This window comes from Procambarus clarkii, unplaced genomic scaffold, assembly GCF_040958095.1.
Source record: "Procambarus clarkii isolate CNS0578487 unplaced genomic scaffold, FALCON_Pclarkii_2.0 HiC_scaffold_110, whole genome shotgun sequence".
In the NCBI taxonomy this organism is placed as follows: domain Eukaryota; kingdom Metazoa; phylum Arthropoda; class Malacostraca; order Decapoda; family Cambaridae; genus Procambarus; species Procambarus clarkii.
Window position 1 is genome coordinate 2,156,337 of NW_027189143.1, and position 12,240 is coordinate 2,168,576.

The 12,240-nt window shown below is 44.0% G+C and overlaps 1 long non-coding RNA gene and 2 other non-coding genes across 3 annotated transcripts in view; 2 read left to right on the top strand and 1 right to left on the bottom strand.

Moving 5' to 3' along the window:
* The window catches only part of LOC123747718 (uncharacterized), a 159,061-nt gene that overhangs the window by 73,312 nt on the left and 73,509 nt on the right, over positions 1-12,240 (bottom strand). The gene's annotated exons all lie outside the window — the stretch shown is intronic.
* LOC138360425 (5S ribosomal RNA) lies at positions 1,123-1,241 on the top strand. Its single transcript, XR_011226375.1, has one exon. It is a non-coding gene; the product is annotated as a 5S ribosomal RNA (ribosomal RNA).
* LOC138360426 (5S ribosomal RNA) lies at positions 9,244-9,362 on the top strand. Its single transcript, XR_011226376.1, has one exon. It is a non-coding gene; the product is annotated as a 5S ribosomal RNA (ribosomal RNA).

Here is a 12,240-nt window from a genome sequence, read left to right on the forward strand (position 1 = left end):
ATTCATGCTGCTTGCATGTCGTCGTTTATTTTGCCTTTGTTGTTTTCTTGACAGCTTTCTTTGCCTTGGGTGGTTTGGGAGATTTTGAAGCTCTCTTTATTTTGGGCTTTTTGTTCCCAACAACAAGCTGCTGCTGCTGCTGCTTCTTTTTCAAGGCTGTAGGTGGTTTGTTGCTTGTGGCGGCTTTCTTGGGAGTTACCACGGCCTTCTTTGCTGCTGTAGATGGTTTCTTGGTTGTGGTGGCTTTCTTGGGAGTTAGAACGGCCCTCTTCTCTGCTACGGCCAGCTTGAATGATCCACTAGCTCCACTTCCCTTGGTCTGAACAAGAATGCCGTCAGCCACTGCTTTCTTGAGAAATCTTCGGATGTAAATGGCGATCTTGGCAGCCTCGACTTTGTTGTTGGCAACAACGTACTTCTTGATTGCTTGTAGAGACGAGCCCTTACGGTCTTTGAGTGCTGCGACCGCGGCTAGAACCATTTGACTAGTTTTCGGGTGAGCAACCTGGACGCGAGGTTTCCTGGTGGTGGCCACCACAGCAGCAGCAGCCGCAGCCTTCTTGGTAGGCTTTGCTTCTACCATGATGATGATGAGATAACCAAGGTGATGAGAGACGCTCAGACAGTCACGGGGGAATGATGCTGCCGCCGCTTGAGCCGAACCTATTTATGTGCCGGCACGGTACAGAAGCTGCAACCTGGCAACTCGTCCACCAATCACGACGGTTGGTTTTACGGCTCCGAAACCTGGATCCCATATCTTCTCTAAAATAGAAGCATTTGTTCATGTTCTTTGTAAAAGTATCATAAAGCAGGACAGATGAGACAAATATCATAAAAACTGAAGAGCAGATGAGCACACACATGTTTGTATTACAAAAGAAAATCCACAAATTCATTAGAAATTGGCAGGGCAGGCTGAGGAAGTAGGTAGATGTAAAATGTCTGTAAATGGCGAAAGAACATAAACCCAAGACTGAATAAACGATGTTAAATATCCATGCCAAGGAGACAAAAATATGTTAGGATACAATTACCATTAAGACACCACAAGCAGGTCCGTATCCTGCCGCGATGACTTAAAAGAGTTGGTTATTAGCCACAATGTGTAGGCAGTCTCATGCCAACGGCCATACCACGTTGAGAACACCGCTTCTCGTCCGATCAGCGAAGTTAAGCAACGTTGGGTTTGGTTAGTACTTGGATGGGTGACCGCCTGGGAACACCAAATGCTGTTGGCAATAATGTTTTTTGTTTTGTTTTGTTTTGTTTCGTTTGTTTTTGTTTGAATGGCTGGCTCCACGGGAAATTCACGGAGTTGTGTGGAATAAGGCCTGGTAAAATGAATTAATATGTATGTCATGTTTAAAACAAACTCGCTTAATATAGATATTGTGTGAGGCTTTATACAAAAACAAACAACCAAAACAAAACATGTTGTATATATATATAGCTTAATCCGGGTTTGAACTCGCAACTCCAAGAATACGCATCACTTATATACACTTTACCACTGGACCACTGCTGCAGGACACAAGCTTGATGCTGAGGTATCAATTTAATGACGTAAATGCCATTTCCACAAATAAATGATAATTAAAAAGTATTTGTATGTACAAATCTTTTCTGTTTAAAAGGCTACAATATCAGTTACTGATATAATTTGTGTTAATGTTTCTATACCCACAAGAAGGCATATTTTTGCTTATATGTAAAGGGTACGGAGAACGAATCCACAGACCATCATTCCCCTCCCCTTCCCTCCCCCCCCCCCCCCAACTCCCACCTACTACCACCACCACCACCACCACCAATCACCACCAATCACCACCAATCACCACCAATCACCACCAATCACCACCACCACATCTAACCGAAAACCCCCTAACACATCAACCCTCCCCCCAATCAACAGGCGAAATAATAACCCTCAAATGCCTGCCTGCCTGCCTGCCTGCAAGCCAATACTAACGGTCTTCTCAGAAAGAAAATCTCTTTGTATCTGTATTACTTGATGAAATGTATGATTCTAATAATGAAAATAAATTTTGATGTCGGTTGTATGAGCATAATGACCAATATGCACATGATATGAATGAATTAAATAGTGTAGTTTTAAGTAATTAGGTTGTAGACACATTAAGCGGATATGATATTTGACGCGTCCAGAACTGGTGATTTTTGGTTTAGTTTTAAATGCACCACCACCACCACCACCACCATTGCTTCCCCAGAGCCTAATTAAGGACCGGTAAAAGGAGTCAATATGTATGTCATCTATAAAACCAAAGAATGAATAAAAAAACACACACACAAACCTACATAATAGTATTAGGAAGATTGTATGGCAAAAAAAAAAAAGTATTATTCCCATTGGGTCGTTTGAACTCGCGACTTCCAAAATACCAGCCACACACCTTACCACCCAGCCACCATAGAGTTGGTATAATTGTGCAACTTTAGTTATAAAAGTAAAGTTCTTATTGTCTCAAATCTTATTGTCTGTTCTATGAAAAGGCATGATGTAAATTATGTATTTTTTGAATGATTGAATTGTAGGCACATTAAGCGGATTCGATATTTGATATATCCAGAAAAGGTGATTTCTGTTCAGTTTTAAAATGCATCACCGTTAACGCTAAAGGACTGGTAAAACGACTCGATGTTTGTCATTTTTAAAATAAACACTAAAACTAGGCCCTTAACATATATAATGTTTGAATATAAATTGAATGCATATAAATACAAAGTGGGAGTGGCTGGCTGGCTGGCTGGCTGGCTGGCTGGCTGGCTGGCTGGCTGGCTGCCTGCCTGCCTGCCTGCCTGCCTGCCTGCCTGCCTGCCTGCGCTGGCTGGCTGGCTGGCTGGCTGGCTGGCTGGCTGGCTGGCTGGCTGGCTGGCTGGCTGGCTGGCTGGCTGGCTGCCTGCCTGCCTGCCGCCCGCCCGCCCGCCCGCCCGCCCGCCTGCTTGCCTTGCCTTGCCTTGCCTTGCCTTGCCTGTCCTGTCCTGTTATTGCCTTGCCTTGCCTTGCCTTGCCTTGCCTTGCCTTGCCTTGCCCTGCCCTGCCCTGCCTTGGCTGCAGCTGGCTGGCTGGCCGTAAATCAACTCTTAACAACACCATACCACACCACACCATCACTCATCACCCATCACCCACCACCGGCCCCAGTCTCCCAGCCTCTCTTATATACCCGAGCAGGCCCTTTAAATTATTTGAATTGTTGCACTTCGGCCAATGGCAGGCACGATCGCTGCTGCTCAAACATATTCTGGTTCACAAGTATTATAATATATTATATTATATATATATATATATATATATATATATATATATATATATATATATATATATATATATATATATATATATATATATATATATATATATATCATGAAACACATTAAAACCTTGATCATTTATTCATTCATTACGTCTAGTGAAGAATTGCTTTTGTTCATTTGTATGATTAAAAATTAATATAATATGAATTCCTCGCTTAAAGTAAAATATAAAATATATATTGGATTTATATGATTGGTTAATATTCCAAGTGATGCTGAATATCCCCTATAATTTTGTTTTGTTTGTTTGTTATGTACACATTCCAAATGAAATCAATATAAATGTTATTATTAATGTTTGAAAGTTGATTGTCTACTTGAATCTCTCTATTAAAGTGTGTGTGGCTCCGGATGGAGCCTGGTTATGGTATTTGTCGTGGTGGGTGGCAGAAGTGCTTACTTCTTCTCTGTCTTCTTTGGCAAAAGAACTGCCTGAATGTTTGGAAGAACACCTCCCTGTGCAATGGTTACGCCAGACAGAAGTTTGTTGAGTTCTTCGTCGTTGCGGATGGCCAACTGCAAGTGACGTGGGATGATACGGGTCTTCTTGTTGTCACGTGCGGCATTACCGGCGAGCTCCAGAACTTCGGCAGCGAGGTATTCCATGACGGCTGCCAGGTAGACAGGAGCGCCAGCACCGACGCGTTCGGCGTAGTTGCCCTTACGCAGCAGACGGTGAATTCTGCCCACGGGGAACTGAAGTCCGGCCCTGCTGGAGCGAGACTTTGACTTGCCCTTCACTTTGCCTCCCTTGCCGCGTCCTGACATTGCTGCTGCTGTTGTGGGTTTGTGGTGTTTTATGCCGCCCCGCAGATCGAGCTTCGTGTTATATACCCCGCTCAGGATCAAGGGAGCCCGCCACTGACCAATCAGCGCGCTCCGCCACGCGACCCGCTCTGAGCTGAGTCGCGAGCGGGATATAAAAGGAAAGCTCGCCTCGCGCAAAAGTTCATTATTGTATCGCAACGCCAGCCAGCACGAGCATCATCATGCCACCCAAGGCATCTGGAAAGGCTGCCAAGAAGGCCGGAAAGGCCCAGAAGGCCATTGCCAAGGGCGATAAGAAAAAGAAGCGCAGGAGGAAGGAGAGCTACAGCATCTACATCTACAAAGTGCTGAAGCAGGTCCACCCCGACACTGGTATCTCTTCCAAAGCCATGTCGATCATGAACTCGTTCGTGAACGACATCTTCGAGCGCATCGCCGCCGAGGCTTCTCGCCTGGCCCACTACAACAAGCGTTCCACCATTACCAGTCGGGAGATCCAGACGGCTGTAAGGCTCCTGTTGCCCGGAGAACTGGCCAAGCACGCCGTCTCTGAGGGCACTAAGGCCGTCACCAAGTACACCTCCTCCAAGTAAACGGCTTACTTACTGCCCTGTGGTGGTGGCTTGGCCTCAAACCAACAAACTCGGCTCCATTGGAGCCACACTTTAATTTCTAAAGAGATTGTGAGTGTTAGACACCAATACTATTATAACAAAAACCTCTGTCACTGAAAGCAAATAGCTATAAAATGAGAATATTTATGAAACTGTCTGTGTGTGTTTCTCTCTCTCAGTCTCTGTCTGTCTGTCTGTCTGTCTGTCTCTGTCTTGTCTGTCTCTGTCTTGTCTGTCTGTCTGTCTGTCTGTGTCTCTCTCTCTCTCTCTCTCTCTCTCTCTCTCTCTCTCTCTCTCTCTCTCTCTCTCTCTCTCTCTCTCTCTCTCTCTCTCTCTCTCTCTCTCTCAACACATATAAGCACTCGGTATCTTTTTTTTTTCTAGAGATTAGAGATTCATTGTTATGTTCCACATTAGGATTACTATGCAGGCCACCCTCTTAGGTTTGAAAATGTCAAGAAAACGGTTAATTTAAAATGTCATCTCCTAACTTAACAGATTAAGCCAGAGGACCGAAAACAGAATAAAACAGGACTGGACAGTATGTCACTTATACAAGCTGCTTTTATTTCTAGTACAGTATGACAATTTTTATTTTGGGGGGGGGGGGGGGGGGGGTGGGTGATCCTTGACAGTGCATAAGAGCGAAAAGCGACGGCGTTTTGTTTGTAAGAGAACAGGTTGTACTACAAATGACTTGATTTATTGATATCACGTGTATGTATGACACCTAAATTAGTGTATTTGTTTATTTATTTATTTATTTATTATATGTGTAGATGAAGGTTAATTCATATGACTGATGCTAGGAATGTCTGAAATCTCCTTAGAAGGATATTTTGGCCCTGAGAAGGGCCGAGTTTGGTGTATACTAGGGTGGTCGATTTAGCTTATGCACGCTCTCCACGGATACGGCGAGCAAGCTGAATGTCCTTTGGCATGATGGTGACACGCTTGGCGTGGATGGCACAGAGGTTAGTGTCCTCGAAGAGACCGACCAGGTAAGCCTCGGATGCCTCCTGTAAAGCCATGACGGCAGACGACTGGAAGCGAAGATCGGTCTTGAAGTCCTGGGCAATCTCGCGCACCAGACGCTGGAAGGGAAGTTTCCTGATGAGCAACTCGGTGCTCTTCTGGTAACGACGGATCTCACGCAGGGCGACCGTTCCGGGCCTGTAACGGTGAGGCTTCTTCACACCCCCTGTGGCAGGAGCAGACTTGCGTGCTGCCTTGGTGGCCAGCTGCTTACGAGGAGCCTTGCCTCCCGTGGACTTGCGAGCAGTCTGCTTGGTGCGAGCCATGGTGAACAACTGTGGTTTGTGATGGCCGGCGCCGAAAAATTTTTGCTTATATACGCCGTCTCGAGGCGCTTGCTCGAGCGCCATTGGCTGCTCGACTCGCCTACGTCACCCCGTTGCCCCTCCCCTCCTTCCTCTGGCTGCAGCCAACAGGCGGCTCACCTCAATCACTATTATCGCTGATTTTGCTCTATTTTTTGGATTTGTGCAAAAGTCATTTCACAGGGACGTGAAACAGACGAGTAGGCAACTGCAGTTTTGAAAGCGTTGTGAGAAAGCCGTGTCTACTCGACCACAAGCGTAAAGTAAGGGCAGGCAGGAGTTGCAATGCTACTAGTACGTCCGCTTGATGGGATATAGTCGGGAAATCGTGCGGGCATTCGTCAATTCGATTCACACAACTTCAACACCATGACTGGACGCGGCAAGGGAGGCAAGGGACTCGGAAAGGGTGGCGCCAAGCGTCATCGTAAGGTGCTACGTGACAACATCCAGGGCATCACCAAGCCCGCTATTCGTCGCTTAGCTCGTCGTGGCGGCGTGAAGCGTATTTCGGGTCTCATCTACGAAGAGACCCGTGGCGTCCTGAAGGTGTTCCTCGAGAACGTCATCCGTGATGCTGTAACCTACACGGAACACGCCAAGAGGAAGACCGTCACTGCTATGGACGTGGTGTACGCTCTGAAGCGCCAGGGTCGTACCCTCTACGGATTCGGCGGATAAGAGCTTGGCTAATCCATCGATTCCACCCACCACCACCTCAAAACGGGACCTAATTAGGTCCCTATACTTTTTTTACTGAAGGGCTTAATAGACGATAACATAAATTGTTTTGATATCAGCTAGCACATTGGGTCTTATGAAATCTATTTTTTATCCTCGCATGCTTAAAGGGACTCTGATTGGGGAGGGAGGGGGGGGGGGGGAAGGTTTGTTACGTTATATACTAGCAGAGCAGGATCATTGGTGGGGGGGGGGGGGGTGAGGGGGAGAGAGAGAGAGAGAGAGAGAGAGAGAGAGAGAGAGATCTTTCCCAACTCTTCCTTTTTACATGAGTGAGCTACCCGTTTTATTCATTTTATCCTTCTCAGAGCTGTTTTGATAGTATCCAAATGATGGTAAATGAAAAGGGAGGACACGAATATCTACCCAGAATTCAGGACTGGCAATCGATATGCATGTTTGAGTGCGAATCTTTTTCTCTCTCAACTTAGGTATACGTTTATGTCGTACCTAAAAGCGAGAACCACACTATTGGGACAAGTATGCAAGGCCCAATTTTCCTAACAAGCACAGTTAATTTTGTTATTTTCGAACATTTCTTTCCAAATTGGTTTATCCAATTAACAGTATTATATTAAGATCATGAATTGCTGGGTTAGGTTAGGTTAGGTTAGCTTAGCTTAGGTTAGGTTAGGTTAGGTTAGGTTAGGTTAGGTTAGCTTAGCTTGGGTTAGCTTAGGTTAGGTTAGGTTAGCTTAGCTTGGGTTAGCATAGGTTAGGTTAGGTTTGATTACATTTCTATGTTAGATTTAACTCAAATTCAAAACAATTGCAGTCATTCGGCTTGTTAGTCAACTTGCCTCTAATAGGGGCAATTTGTCTAACAAGACTATTTAGTTTTGTGTGCATATATATATATATATATATATATATATATATATATATATATATATATATATATATATATATATATATATATATATATATATATATTATAGCTTCAAGACTCCGAACCAATATAGAAGCATCAAGAGGAAGTGCTTGTGTTATGGGCCAATAGGCCTTCTGCAGTTACTTCCATTCTTATGTTTTTATTCCCATTGGTTCGTGTTTTATCTTGTGTAAATGTCAATCACCTTACCCAAAACTTTGGTACCATATCACCTCACCCATGTGTATATATAAATATATATATATATATATATATATATATATATATATAATATATATATATATATATATATATATATATATAATATACAGAGTAAATCTACCCCAAAAGTAATGATTTATTTGTCTACAAAACTAAACTCTTTTTGGAATCATATGAGGCCCCTCCACTGAGGGGGGAGGCCTGGATGTTTATTGTCATGTGTATTCATGCTGCTTGCATGTCGTCGTTTATTTTGCCTTTGTTGTTTTCTTGACAGCTTTCTTTGCCTTGGGTGGTTTGGGAGATTTTGAAGCTCTCTTTATTTTGGGCTTTTTGTTCCCAACAACAAGCTGCTGCTGCTGCTGCTTCTTTTTCAAGGCTGTAGGTGGTTTGTTGCTTGTGGCGGCTTTCTTGGGAGTTACCACGGCCTTCTTTGCTGCTGTAGATGGTTTCTTGGTTGTGGTGGCTTTCTTGGGAGTTAGAACGGCCCTCTTCTCTGCTACGGCCAGCTTGAATGATCCACTAGCTCCACTTCCCTTGGTCTGAACAAGAATGCCGTCAGCCACTGCTTTCTTGAGAAATCTTCGGATGTAAATGGCGATCTTGGCAGCCTCGACTTTGTTGTTGGCAACAACGTACTTCTTGATTGCTTGTAGAGACGAGCCCTTACGGTCTTTGAGTGCTGCGACCGCGGCTAGAACCATTTGACTAGTTTTCGGGTGAGCAACCTGGACGCGAGGTTTCCTGGTGGTGGCCACCACAGCAGCAGCAGCCGCAGCCTTCTTGGTAGGCTTTGCTTCTACCATGATGATGATGAGATAACCAAGGTGATGAGAGACGCTCAGACAGTCACGGGGGAATGATGCTGCCGCCGCTTGAGCCGAACCTATTTATGTGCCGGCACGGTACAGAAGCTGCAACCTGGCAACTCGTCCACCAATCACGACGGTTGGTTTTACGGCTCCGAAACCTGGATCCCATATCTTCTCTAAAATAGAAGCATTTGTTCATGTTCTTTGTAAAAGTATCATAAAGCAGGACAGATGAGACAAATATCATAAAAACTGAAGAGCAGATGAGCACACACATGTTTGTATTACAAAAGAAAATCCACAAATTCATTAGAAATTGGCAGGGCAGGCTGAGGAAGTAGGTAGATGTAAAATGTCTGTAAATGGCGAAAGAACATAAACCCAAGACTGAATAAACGATGTTAAATATCCATGCCAAGGAGACAAAAATATGTTAGGATACAATTACCATTAAGACACCACAAGCAGGTCCGTATCCTGCCGCGATGACTTAAAAGAGTTGGTTATTAGCCACAATGTGTAGGCAGTCTCATGCCAACGGCCATACCACGTTGAGAACACCGCTTCTCGTCCGATCAGCGAAGTTAAGCAACGTTGGGTTTGGTTAGTACTTGGATGGGTGACCGCCTGGGAACACCAAATGCTGTTGGCAATAATGTTTTTTGTTTTGTTTTGTTTTGTTTCGTTTGTTTTTGTTTGAATGGCTGGCTCCACGGGAAATTCACGGAGTTGTGTGGAATAAGGCCTGGTAAAATGAATTAATATGTATGTCATGTTTAAAACAAACTCGCTTAATATAGATATTGTGTGAGGCTTTATACAAAAACAAACAACCAAAACAAAACATGTTGTATATATATATAGCTTAATCCGGGTTTGAACTCGCAACTCCAAGAATACGCATCACTTATATACACTTTACCACTGGACCACTGCTGCAGGACACAAGCTTGATGCTGAGGTATCAATTTAATGACGTAAATGCCATTTCCACAAATAAATGATAATTAAAAAGTATTTGTATGTACAAATCTTTTCTGTTTAAAAGGCTACAATATCAGTTACTGATATAATTTGTGTTAATGTTTCTATACCCACAAGAAGGCATATTTTTGCTTATATGTAAAGGGTACGGAGAACGAATCCACAGACCATCATTCCCCTCCCCTCCCCCCCCCCCCCCCCCCCCCCAACTCCCACCTACTACCACCACCACCACCACCACCAATCACCACCAATCACCACCAATCACCACCAATCACCACCAATCACCACCACCACATCTAACCGAAAACCCCCTAACACATCAACCCTCCCCCCAATCAACAGGCGAAATAATAACCCTCAAATGCCTGCCTGCCTGCCTGCCTGCAAGCCAATACTAACGGTCTTCTCAGAAAGAAAATCTCTTTGTATCTGTATTACTTGATGAAATGTATGATTCTAATAATGAAAATAAATTTTGATGTCGGTTGTATGAGCATAATGACCAATATGCACATGATATGAATGAATTAAATAGTGTAGTTTTAAGTAATTAGGTTGTAGACACATTAAGCGGATATGATATTTGACGCGTCCAGAACTGGTGATTTTTGGTTTAGTTTTAAATGCACCACCACCACCACCACCACCATTGCTTCCCCAGAGCCTAATTAAGGACCGGTAAAAGGAGTCAATATGTATGTCATCTATAAAACCAAAGAATGAAAAAAAAACACACACACAAACCTACATAATAGTATTAGGAAGATTGTATGGCAAAAAAAAAAAAGTATTATTCCCATTGGGTCGTTTGAACTCGCGACTTCCAAAATACCAGCCACACACCTTACCACCCAGCCACCATAGAGTTGGTATAATTGTGCAACTTTAGTTATAAAAGTAAAGTTCTTATTGTCTCAAATCTTATTGTCTGTTCTATGAAAAGGCATGATGTAAATTATGTATTTTTTGAATGATTGAATTGTAGGCACATTAAGCGGATTCGATATTTGATATATCCAGAAAAGGTGATTTCTGTTCAGTTTTAAAATGCATCACCGTTAACGCTAAAGGACTGGTAAAACGACTCGATGTTTGTCATTTTTAAAATAAACACTAAAACTAGGCCCTTAACATATATAATGTTTGAATATAAATTGAATGCATATAAATACAAAGTGGGAGTGGCTGGCTGGCTGGCTGGCTGGCTGGCTGGCTGGCTGGCTGGCTGCTGCCTGCCTGCCTGCCTGCCTGCCTGCCTGCCTGCCTGCCTGGCTGGCTGGCTGGCTGGCTGGCTGGCTGGGGCTGGCTGGCTGGCTGGCTGGCTGGCTGGCTGGCTGGCTGCCTGCCTGCCTGCCTGCCCGCCCGCCCGCCCGCCCGCCCGCCCGCCTGCTTGCCTTGCCTTGCCTTGCCTTGCCTTGCCTGTCCTGTCCTGTTATTGCCTTGCCTTGCCTTGCCTTGCCTTGCCTTGCCTTGCCTTGCCCTGCCCTGCCCTGCCTTGGCTGCAGCTGGCTGGCTGGCCGTAAATCAACTCTTAACAACACCATACCACACCACACCATCACTCATCACCCATCACCCACCACCGGCCCCAGTCTCCCAGCCTCTCTTATATACCCGAGCAGGCCCTTTAAATTATTTGAATTGTTGCACTTCGGCCAATGGCAGGCACGATCGCTGCTGCTCAAACATATTCTGGTTCACAAGTATTATAATATATTATATTATATTATATTATATATATATATATATATATAATATATATATATATATATATATATATATATATATATATATATATATATATATATTATATATATTCATGAAACACATTAAAACCTTGATCATTTATTCATTCATTACGTCTAGTGAAGAATTGCTTTTGTTCATTTGTATGATTAAAAATTAATATAATATGAATTCCTCGCTTAAAGTAAAATATAAAATATATATTGGATTTATATGATTGGTTAATATTCCAAGTGATGCTGAATATCCCCTATAATTTTGTTTTGTTTGTTTGTTATGTACACATTCCAAATGAAATCAATATAAATGTTATTATTAATGTTTGAAAGTTGATTGTCTACTTGAATCTCTCTATTAAAGTGTGTGTGGCTCCGGATGGAGCCTGGTTATGGTATTTGTCGTGGTGGGTGGCAGAAGTGCTTACTTCTTCTCTGTCTTCTTTGGCAAAAGAACTGCCTGAATGTTTGGAAGAACACCTCCCTGTGCAATGGTTACGCCAGACAGAAGTTTGTTGAGTTCTTCGTCGTTGCGGATGGCCAACTGCAAGTGACGTGGGATGATACGGGTCTTCTTGTTGTCACGTGCGGCATTACCGGCGAGCTCCAGAACTTCGGCAGCGAGGTATTCCATGACGGCTGCCAGGTAGACAGGAGCGCCAGCACCGACGCGTTCGGCGTAGTTGCCCTTACGCAGCAGACGGTGAATTCTGCCCACGGGGAACTGAAGTCCGGCCCTGCTGGAGCGAGACTTTGACTTGCCCTTCACTTTGCCTCCCTTGCCGCGTCCTGACATTGCTG